The sequence below is a fragment of the Suncus etruscus genome, chromosome X (genome assembly GCF_024139225.1).
Source record: "Suncus etruscus isolate mSunEtr1 chromosome X, mSunEtr1.pri.cur, whole genome shotgun sequence".
Classification (NCBI taxonomy): Eukaryota; Metazoa; Chordata; class Mammalia; order Eulipotyphla; family Soricidae; genus Suncus; species Suncus etruscus.
This window is the reverse complement of record NC_064868.1, coordinates 31,329,628-31,341,859: the sequence shown is the minus strand read 5'-3', so window position 1 is coordinate 31,341,859 and position 12,232 is coordinate 31,329,628. Positions and strand designations below refer to the sequence as shown.

The 12,232-nt window shown below is 39.2% G+C and overlaps 1 protein-coding gene across 1 annotated transcript in view; it reads left to right on the top strand.

The window, feature by feature from the left end:
* DMD (dystrophin) overlaps positions 1–12,232 on the top strand; it is a 2,686,579-nt gene that overhangs the window by 1,017,165 nt on the left and 1,657,182 nt on the right. The window lies entirely within an intron of this gene.

The following is a 12,232-nucleotide window of genomic DNA, read 5'->3' as shown; positions in this document are numbered from 1 at the left end:
CAAAACTCAACCCTCAGTGTCTTCAAAGTGTGTCTTACTTATGATGGATGGCCAGTGCAGTGACTTCCATTAACCGTAATCTTCATTTCTTCATCTAAGTCCAAACAACTCCAGCACAATAGATCTCACTTGCAAATGATGAGCAGTTCTTGATGAGGGAAGAGAGAGGGCAGTGAATATTTTTCCTCTGTACCAGCTTGACATCTCACAAGGGCATCTCCTGACAGATAACCTGGGGTGTCCAATCCGGAGTTAAGTGTAATGCTGTGCTGTGATAGTGTTGGTTCCTTCCCCATGTTCTCATCAAAACACAAGTGTCTCCTTTCTGAGCTCCCCACCTACTGCTCTAGAATTGTACAGCTAACTTGGCAAGCAAAAGCAAAAGCAAAAGCAGCTGTTCTCTACATCTTGTTCCTGCTGTTCAAGGTGCACATCCCAGCCAAATGAAACATATTAGAGCCAAAGACCCTGGCAGGAGTTCCTTGCTACAAATCTTCTGTCTTGTCTAGCCTATCTGCTTAGAGAGCAAAAGATAGAATTTGTATGGTAATTGAAAGAGTACAGCTCCTGCTTCAGTGGGACCTGATTGGAGTGATTGGAGTCCAGAAACAAACTGCATCTTGTGCTATGACTTCTTCAGGACCATTTGTGTTCATCTGGGTTTTTAATAATAAACATTATTAATCTTTCATTCAGATGGAAAGTGTCAAAAGGAATCAGTCAGGCCATAGAGAGGGATAGAGAGGTTTTCCATTACACAGGCAACGCTTTTAGTTGTAACCAATCTAATGATTGTTTAATCCCACTGTTGATGGACCACAGACATAGATGGATATTTTCTTTCAAGAGGACCTGAATTACTGACTTTAGATCATCATATGTCTGTGTCATAGATGAAGAATGTAGTGATGTAGTAAAAGTCACCAATGTGCATCTGAAAAGGACCAATTCAGGTCCAAAGAGCAATGCTCTTTCTGACCAAAGAGCATTGGCTTTTAGTCATAGCGACCTTTGTGCCTGTCCTTCACTTCTTTGTAAAAAGATACTGTTTAGGATGTGCTTCTATATGTATAAATTTCAGGAGTCTAGTTTATTTTATTATTTGGGTAGTCTGCATACCCAAATACTTCTTTACGCTGTTGCCTGAAAATCCCTGCCCTTATTGAAGTCTTACCATCTGGCACTTTGATTGACATTAGAGTGATATGTTAACAATAATACTTCTGTCTGCACTTGGTCTTTATAAACTATATCTCTCTGGAAATATCTTCTCTACCAGGGTCAATACTCACATGCCTCAGCTTGAAAAAAACAGCTACCTTGCCTTTTCTGAAATGTAGTGACATTAGGGGAAATTCTCTGGATTTGTGGGTTTTGCCATAAGAACAGAAGCAATTACTAGAACTCCACTGCATAAAGCTTTGTCTGTTTTCCTACTTCTGTTTCTAGTCTCCCTTTATTGATTATGCTATAATATGATTTTTGAGTGATAACTGAAGATGTACTCCACATAGACTGAGTCAGGTCTCAATCCTGAACTAATTCCTCCCTAGATTCATGATTCTATATCACTTGTATGTTGATAGCAGTATTATCTGTGATTTTAATGATTTGCCATACATATTAAGTGCTTCAAGTTTAGATTCCCAAGTTAGGAACACTTGATAGGAATTATCAGTGAGATAGAGACATTTTCCAGAGCATTGGATGCTTTTCAATTTATTTGGTGAAACATGGATAAGATGAACTCTGTCACATCCTTCTAGATTTACTGTTCTATACTTCCATCTCTTTCTTTTTGATGCAAAAATAATATATCAGTTTTCTTTTGTCAGGACAGGAGACCAATTCCATTTTTCTACCTAGGAAGATGAATGGATGCAGCAATAATCTAGAAGTATCTTGAATATATGACTGTACAGATCATTGACCATTCTATCAATGCTTTATTTGAAAGTGATGGCTCTCTGGTGTCAGGTCCTATTGATAAAGTGATTCTCAAGCATTACTTTCAAGAATGCTTCCCTCAAGAGGTCACAGAAGAGTTTCAGTGACCTACAAAGACCTAACACAGATGAAGTTCTAGATACTATTATACCATTGGTTTAGACATTTATATTTTCCCCTGTAAAGGAAATAGCATGCTTCATGCACATGGTTTGTGGGTTTTTCTTCTCAGTAGGTTGAAACGGAAATAAATCTAGTAGACCCTTGTGAATAATGTGTTTGTTCTTTTATACTTGAAGAATATAGATATACATTTCATGCATATCAATGGAGTTACTTACTGCCTACATCTCTATCAAGTCCAATAACAAAATATATAGTTAAAATCAAGTGCTCCACGGCCTTCCATAATATTTATATCTAAAGAGATTTTCAGAAACATAGTTCCATTTGGTATTTCTTTTTTTTCAAAGAGCACAATGTAGAACCCCTTTATTTAAGAAACAATGAAGCAAAGAAATTGAAAACAAATAATAAGACTTAAGGTCACTGAGACCTTTTAAGGTCACTATTCTTTAGTTTGATGTTTTTTTTTTCTATTGAGAAGAAAAAGTACTTATTGTGATGATGAAATCTTACAAGCTTAAACTTCTAAAATTTACAATAGTCATCTTCTTTAGGAAAATTCTAATTGAACATTGACTTTTTGTGAAAGTTTGAATATCATTGACAGTTAGTTTCAGTGGTTGGCAACCTGCAGCTTGAGAGCCACATGTGGCTCCTCTTTTAATTTGGCTCTTCTGTGTGCCAGGCGGCTGCTCCAGGAGTAGGACTCTGCCTCTAGCCTCTGTCAATGCACGCCCTGTGTGGCTCTCAAAATACATTTCTTTTTTTTTTTCGGAGGGGGGTTCAACATACTTTTTTTTTTATTTTTATTGTGACCAAAGTGCATTACAAATCTTTCACTGCATCATTTATGGTACATAGTGACAATGAATGAGGGGCATTCCCACCACCAGTGCTGTCCTCCCTCCGCCCCTGTTCCCAATATGCATCTCATATCTCCCTCTACCCCCCAGTATGCTAGTGCAACTGGTCTCCACTTTACAGCTTGTTGTAGAATTAGCATCTATTCCACCGTCATTGGAGATAAAAAGGATAAGGAAAAATGGAGAAAAAATTTGGTGACAACTACCAAAAAAAGAAAGAAGAGAGAGAAAAAAAAAGAAAAGAAAAATGAACCCGGCAAATAAAAATAAAAATTAATCTCTAAATAATAACCACAAGAGTGAAAAAGAAAGAGAAAAGTGGAAGAAAAAAGAGAAGGAAAATAAAGTAAAAAACTAACAAATCAAAACAAAACAAGAAAAAGTATGGGTACTGGAGTGGTAGGGTTTGGCATTCCCCGCTTTTTTTTTTTTTTTTTTTTTTTTTGCATAGGCACAGTAAGCATTGGGGAAGAAAGGGAATTCCTGTGGCCTAAGAGATTCAGGGTTTCTCCATCCCTGAAGCATTCCATCATGGGATCAACCCCGGGCTCCATATATACTCATTACCCCATACTAAAGGCTTTTTTGTGATGCCAGTAAATTTTCCTCTCATTTGTGTGTGAGAAAATCAAGCCACTGTAGCTAGTGATCTTGGTATTTGCTCAGGTTATACGTCAGCGTCTAGGATAGAGCCTCTAGGTTCTAGAGGTTCCTATCCATCATTGTTGTTGTGTTCAGTCTTCTGTAACATTTGCTCCCTATTTTCGTTCAGTCCCTAAGCCGAAGCCTAGGATATTAAGGATCCAAAGGTTCTGCTCAGTCTCTGTTGTCCAAGTTGGACCTCTGCAATAAGACATCTTGTTGTTGTTGTTGTTGTTTATGTGTCCTGGGCTACAGCCTAGGGTAGGATTTTCCTTATTAGTCCCAAGGTAGGTTCTGTTCAGTCACGGTTGTCAAGGTCAGTTTTCTGTTGTTGGTGCTCTTATTTTTCACAGTTCAAAGGACGATATCTCTTCTGATTTCCATTTAGTGTTAGGTGATGTGTTAGGACAGCCTAGTCTTAGGTCAAGTTTTCCTTTCCTTGTTGTCATATAAAAACTGGCACAAGTTGGTGCCAGAGTAGTGTTATAAATCTCCCAGTGGATTATAGTTCCTGGTGGTGTCGACCGGAGCTGTATCATTTCTACGTCTGGGATCTGGGGTTTAGGATTGGACTAACACTGTACAATCTCCTGGGCACTGGTTGTATCCACATGACACATGTTCAGGATGGGAGGCACCCTCCTGCTATAAAAAGTGAGTTCTTATCCCTAGAAGATAAGATCTTCTTTCTGTGTCTCTGGTTTCCCCCTTTTTTACTGTGCCCATACAAAAACGTATGGTGTCATACTGTGTTGCTGGTGCTATTCTGGGTAAGGATGACAGGCTGCACACAGTCTCTGTCGTCTGGTTTTGTTCTGAGCTTTTATCCCAGTCAAGGCTTTTTGTACCAAGCAGCACCAAAAATGGTAAGGATAGAGAAAAAAAGGTATATATTAAAATAGAACAAATAAAACTGAGTTAAATAGAAAAGGAATTCGAATAAAACAAGTGGTGGAGGAGACTACTTGTATATTTAGGAATACACATCTTAAGATGTATTGTTATACAGGTATTGAGCTTCCATAGGCAATATAAGACTCCCAATTAAGTCTCTTGATATATTCTTGTGGGGAGGAAAAGCCAAGGTACTTTTTGATTCACAGGCCTTGGAATTGAGTTTGAGAGATGCTTTGCTGCATTACGAGACCATATAGTGTCTTTGAGCTGGGAGTTTTGCTAAGGCCGATTCCTGTATTGTGCAACAGTCCATGATTTGATGGGGGTGAGAGGGGCCATCAAGCATGAGTCAGCAGGAATGCTGGTTGTAGTTCTTTGCCGAGGCATGAGAACGGGGACCCAGAAGGTATCTTTCACTGAGGAGCTGGAGGGTGGTCTGTTGGGGCAGGAGGTCAATCTTGGTGCCTACTGAATTAGGAACTGAGGATAAAGAGGGTTAAATTAGGGGAAGATAATGGATCAGGATTGGGAGATGAGGGGATAGAAGAGACACAGGGGTGGGGAGAGGCAATACATGACAGAGGCTATATACTATATATATGTATGTATATATATGTATGTATATAAATATATATATATATATATATATGAATTGTGATTTTGGCTTAGTCAGTATGGAAAGTCACGTTCATAAAGACTGACTTTAAAGATCTATTTGAGTGTTATCATCCAAATCTTTGGTATTCCATTTCCTTTCCTAGGAACCATCTAGAATAAAGAACATTTTTAGATAATGTTTAAAAAGTATATTTGTTAATCAAAATGAGTATTAGTAAGAAAAGACACTGCTGCAGGGGTTCCAGTATGAATATGGGAGGAGTTTCCCTCCTCCCCATCCCCCCAAAGCTCAGATGCCAGGCCTGGCCTTGAAAGCCAGCCTGGCGTGGGGGGCTCTTGGTCTCCAGGACTAACCGGTCAGTCCTGGAGGCCTTTTGCCAGCTGTCTGTCCAGATTCCCAGCCATGCCAGTAGAAGAGGAGCAGTAATCCTGGCATGTGGGATCTTCTGGGTCCAGCTGCAGCCTTCCTCTCCAGTTTGAAAAAACATGGGATTGGGGTTTCTCTCCTCCCCCTTCCCCCAGAGCCCAGTTGCTAGACCTGACCCTGAAGACCAGTTTGGCATGGGACTATCTCGGTCTCCTGAATTAAGTGGTCAGCCCAGGAGGCCATTGGCCAGCTGTCTGCCCAGATTCCCAGTCATACCCGTAGGAGAGGAGCAGGAATCCTGGCATATGGGATCGTCTGGGTCTAGCATTTGATATTTTAAGCCCTTTGTGTTACAAATGATCTGCCTTTTTTATGATACACCTTTTCTCTTATTTTTATTTGGAAGAATCCCCCACAATGCTCAGTGAGCACTGGGCCAATCTTGATCATATTTTACAAAATGAGCTAAATAATTCAATCCTTGAACCTGATAGAATACTGCAAGAGGCCACCATGGTTATACCTGTTGTTGCACTATGAGGTGCTGGTGACAGAAGCAGGGGCTTTATTACATGCAAGGCAGATGTATGCCTCTCACCTCTCAGTTATGTCCCAGTCCTACTTTTCTTTTTTCTTTTTGTTTCCACCTTCAGTCCTACTTTTCTACTAAACTTCGTTTGATTCCATTTGTAAACACCGGCTCGATTCTTCCTGAGAAGCGTTTTTTCAATACTGCTGTAAGTCAAATTGACTACTAGCAAAGTTATATGCAACTTTGCAAGGTACTTTTCTTAACAATGTGGTAAATTATGAAAGGAATGTGTTTTTATCTCCCAACAATTCCTAGGTCTGAGTCTCCACTTGAGGTTCAGGATGATTTTCTCATTTCTTTGAAGTTGTTTTTGGCAAGTCCTAACCAATGAATGAGGGAAATGGATTCTGAGAGAAATGGATCATCCTCATGGCCTTTAATAGATCATGATGTGTTCATGCCAAACCTCCTTAAACATCTACAAATGATGTACCCAAAATGTTGTTCAGTGGTTAATTACTTTATGTATGAAAAGTCCATTTGTACATTTGATAGCAGCTGTCACTAACATATATGTCAGTAAACATATAGAAAACATGTTTGATTTATTACCATGGGTTTAGTGACTTAGACCTTCATTGGATAACTCTTTGAACCATGAACCATTCCCTCTCTTTTCCTTAACTGCATTCTAACTGTTCCTTTTGTCCGTTATTACCTCTATTCCCTCTCAGTTTATTAAGTGTTCAGTTCAGGACTGTGCCTGGCATTTGTTCTCTTGTGTGGACCAGAGACATGTAAATCTGAGCACGATGTGCTTCAAGCAGATAATTTAATTCCTTTCATTATTTCATCTGCAATAGGGACTATTATTTTTAAGCTTGAACATGACAAAAAAAAGAAACCCCAGTTCTGTTGTGCTTATAATTTTCATTGCTTTGCTGATATGTTTGTTCTATGCTAACTGCATAGCTAAAGCCATGGTGGAAGGGAAGGGGTGACATTCTCCACCACAGTCCACCTCACCAGTAAGTTCTATTTTCCATGATCATGAGAAGCAGTGATGAAAAAGCATGGGCATCTGATTCCTCTTACAGCATGTTTACTTTATTTGTGGATTCTGTATAGCAAAGGAAGAAGCACAGTCTTATTTTGGTATGCAAGTGTAATTTCCTTAAAGTGTCATATGGAAGATCTCTTGTCTTTATATTTCTTTCATTGGAAAAACTTGCTGGAGTGGAAATATCTTCCAGCCATTTCATTATAAAGCATTCTTGCTGCACAAGGCCATATTACTGTCAGGTAGCTCAAATATTGCTTCCTCCTGTTTAGTCCACTGGACTTGAGGAAAAATTGAAGGATGCCCTCTCACTTCCCCATATCATCATCATCAAAGCAACTCCCTCCTCCTGCAACAACATTCTCTTCTCTAGGCTGTTTTTCTCCTTGATCTCAGGATGGCGTGAGGGTTACTTAGAATCTCATTTGTAATTCTTGCACGTTAATAATGTTGCCTGCATAGATGTTCACTTGGGTCAAGATGTTCACTTGTTCACTGGAGCTGGGCCAGGGCCTGTCCAGGTTGGTTCTGGGTGCAGATTCATGTTGGGGGCAGGGTCTGAGTCTAGCACTTTGGAGGGGGCCAACTACTGATCTCTGTCGTTACGCCATTGAGGGTTAACCTCATTACTCCTTCATTTGATGGTGGGAGGATTATTACCACATCTGCCAGTGCTGACGATTTTCTTTTTTTTTTTTTTTTTTTTTTTTTTTTTGTGGTTTTTGGGTCACACCCGGCAGTGCTCAGGGTTACTCCTGGCTCCATGCTCAGAAATTGCTCCTGGCAGGCACGGGGGACCATATGGGACGCTGGGATTCGAACCGATGACCTCTTGCATGAAAGGCAAACGCCTTACCTCCATGCTATCTCTCCAGCCCCTGATTTTCTGAATAGATCCTTGCTCAGATATCATTCTTGGTGGTACTCAGAAGATCATAAGTAGTGCCATGCATTGAAGTGGAGTCACTGCATATAACACACATGCTTAAACCCTTTGCTCTGGCCCATTATCGTCTCTTTGCCTGTGAGCAATTTGGTAGTTGAAGGATATATCCAGACTTTTTTTTTTTTTTTTTTTGGTTTTTGGTTTTTGGGCCACACCCGGTAACGCTCAGGGGTTACTCCTGGCTATGTGCTCAGAAGTTGCTCCTGGCTTGGGGGACCATATGGGACACCGGGGGATCGAACCGCGGTCTGTCCAAGGCTAGCACAAGCAAGGCAGGCGCACCTTACCTTTAGCGCCACCGCCCGGCCCCTATATCCAGACTTTTAAACTGACAACTCTGTGTTTATAACTGTAACACTAGAGCTTCAGACTAATACTTAAGTTAACTTTGAGTGTAGCTGGACAGGTTGCATGTTCCACAGTTCCCAATGAGGAAAGGGGAATCCCATACCTCCTAACTGGGGAGGATAGGAGATGCTGGTCCAGTTGTAGTGCCCTGCAATAAGTAATCCATACTGAAATGAAGGTTTTAGCAGGCAAGAAAACTCACACCACAAGCTGTTCAACCACAAGCCACTCACTCCACTATGTGAAACCACAAGCCTGGGTGATAGCTCAGTTCACAGCTATCCTTCTTCATCTTTATTGAGCTCCAAACAAAGCTCCTCTCCTGTAGGAGAGGGGAATACACCAGATGAAAGGCTGTGGGAACAACGATGCAAATAGAAACTCTTTCAAAGGCCTCTACCTCACTTATGAGAATTGGAGGAAATAGTTAATCAAAATTGGTATTAAAGCTCCCAATATTTTTTAGTAAATTTTTTTGGGTTTGGGGGACACACCCGGTGGTGCTCAGAGTTTATTCCTGGCTCTGATATCCAAAGTCACTACTGGAAGGTCTCTGGGACCATGGGGTATGTCAGGAAATCGAATCCAGGTTGGCTGCATACAAAGCAAATGTCCTAAACTCTGTGCTATCTCTCTACCTCCCAGTCAAGTCATTTATTCATATTACTTGATATTTGAAGAGATGATGACCTCATAGTTGTTTCCAGAGGGACATTATAAGCAAGTAACTGCATTGGTTGCCCTTGACTTGGGAAATTAAAGTTGGTTCAGACCAATCTAGGCAATTTAGTGAGGTTGTCAAGCACTGCTGATTATTGGACTTTCATTTGTTTCTACCTTCATCTCTCAGGAGCCCTGGAATAACATTTGGTTGTCAAACATCTCTGATGGGTCCCCCCCACTACTGGCTACTGATCATGACTATGGTATAGCATGTCACCCTTCCTTAATGGCCACAGTGCCAGTCAAGATGCCAGTACTGTTGTCTAGTCCTCTACACCAAGCAGAATTTTAAAAACTTCAGCATTTTTGTGTTTTCATTAGAATCTGGCACATGGTTTCCATTAGTTATCTGTACTTAAAATGCCTCTATGAAATGAAGTATTTTAAGATTGTGTTAAAATATTTCATTACTTAGGAAAATAAGATAGAACTGTGCCAGGAATTAAAAGCTTATCCCATGTTGGGATTTCTCTGATGAGAACATAAAAATATAAGATCTTAATAAAATACCACCGTAAGCAATACTTTACATTTTAAAATATGGGCCAAAGCATAGCACGGTAGTAGGGTATTTGCCTTGCACATGGCCAACCACGGAGGGACCCCAGTTCAATTCCTGCCATCCCATATGGTCCCCGGATCCTGCCAGGAGTGATTTCTGAGCACAAATCTAGGAGAAACTCCTGAGCACCACTGAGTGTGACCCTGAATACAACAAGAACAACAACAATAACAACAACAGCAACTAACCCATGTGACATCTGCTCCTTTTTTCTCATGCCCAAGCTATATTAATGGCTTAAACTTAAAGCTCTTCTCAATGATTAGTCTTCACAAATGTATGGAGTTTGTTCAATTAATTGAAGACAAACAAGCATGGATCTGAATTTCTTTTGTTTACAGTAAGAAGAATACTTGTGATGCAGGCAACCAACTAGATTCTGGTCCAGGCACCCCATTTGATTCCCTGAACTCACCTGGAATGGTCCCTGAAATTAGAGCCAGGAGTAATTCTAGGGTATCAGGTTTGACCCTCAAACATTCAAAGAAACAAAACAAAGGTTTGTGAGCATTGCTGAGAAGTCAAACTGCATCTTTTCACGTTTATACTAGTGAGTCTTTTAGACTTAGTGAACATCTAATAAAAATATCCTCTTCAGACCTATTGCCCTCCATATGTTCCTTCACATTTCTGTGTCAGGCATGAGCTTTCCCTGCTACCAATCCCCACTCCACCAAAAGCAATTCAAATAAAACTATACCTTACTTCCCTAAACCAGATTAAAAATAATGACAAATTTCTTCCATTCCCACTCCAAGGTCCCTCAGATACTGGAATAAAAATTACTCTTATGGCTTTATACTAATTCATCTTACAAGCCTCTGTGTAATGTATCTGTGTGTATATCTATATATCTTTAAGTTACCGAAAGTTAAATTGCAGTCACTGTTACTAAAGGAATTGGATGGAGGGAGACAGCAGCACTTTTCTGACATTCTTTATCCCATCTTGCTTTTTTCTTTACTAGAAAAGTTTCATTCTGCATTGAACCTCATTTATTCTAGGTTTCCCACAGTCTTCTTATAGTTGGAAACTGCATATAGTTTAATTCTTGAAAATACTTTGTTAAGGGGGTCAGAGCCATAGTATACAAGGCCTTGCATGTGACCAACTTGAGTTCAATCTCCAGCATTCCATTTGGTCCCCTTTGCAGGGCTAGGAGTGATTCCTTAATGAAGAACCAGAAATAAGCCCTTATCATTGTATGGAATGACACAAAGAACAACAACAACAACAAAAAGATATAGAGAGGATTGGTTTAATCAGTACTTGCTACTGGGTAGAAACATTAAATAAATGGGAATATACCTTTATCATAATTCTCTAAAAGATCCTACTTCAGAAGGGAAAGTACCCACATTTCTAATTAATTTGCAGTCATGATCACAACTATAACATCTTAAATGATATGCAAATTATTATAATGCACATTGAATTTAGTAAGTATAATAAAGTACTGCTCTTCTGAAGATGATTTATAAAAAGTGATTTGTATACTTTGTTTAATTTTCTCCTATTTTTGAACCTGGATACATATTATAATATATACATATTGTTCTAAATACATTTCCTTTCTCACATGAAAAATTAATTCTTCCATACTCCTGTACATTGGCAGAACAATGCAAGAACATTGGCAGAACAATGGTTCTGTACATTGGCAGAACTGTTTGTAATATTGGGGCAGAAGAGTTAATATAATTTAAAAACTACAAGTGAGATAAAGTTAACTCTTAGTAAAAAATGTTAGCTGAACAATATTTATTCCATTTAATGACTTTTAGTATTGGCATTGATAAGCTGGAGAGTAATAATATATGAATTAGAATTAAGGATATCTTCTTGCTTATAGCTAACCTTTATTTCATTCCCAACACTACATAAGGTTTTAAGAGTTACCAAGAACTATCACTGTGTACAGAGCCAAGAATAATTTCTGAGTGTTACCAGGCATGACCCTAACTGCACCCCCAATAAACAAAATAATTACTGTTGGTAATGATACTCCCTTGCCTATTAAAACCATTAAACCTTCCATTGTATTTTGCAGAGTACTTATGAGGAAGTAATAATTTTTTTCAATGTCTGTTGACTGGGGGATAAGAGACTTATTTTTCTTGAATTGTCTCTGAGAACAGAATTAAAAGTTAATATATTATGTATGTTTTGGGTTACTATTACTAGGATTCAGTGTTCTACTTTTTTATTTTTGTTATTGGCTTTTAATTTGTTAAGAAATACTTTGGTCTCTTCTATTTGCTACTTCTGTATAGCTTTATATATCTTCTTATCATACATCTTATTAGCTAAAGGTATGAAATATTGTTCTTTTTTAGTTTTTGTGCCACATGTGGCAGTGCTCAGACCTTACTCCAGAGAGTCTTTACTCAGTGATCACTCCTGGCAGGACTAGGGTGACCATAAAGGGTGCTGCCGATCAAACTGGGCTCAGCTAATTGCAAGGCAAGTGCCTTTTCTCCTATACTATGACTCTAGCCCTTGGAAAAAATTTTAAACTATTTTTAATCTTAGTGCCTGGATTTGCAAAACTGTTAACACTTTGACTGCTTATATCATTTCAATACTAGACCAGTCACTAAA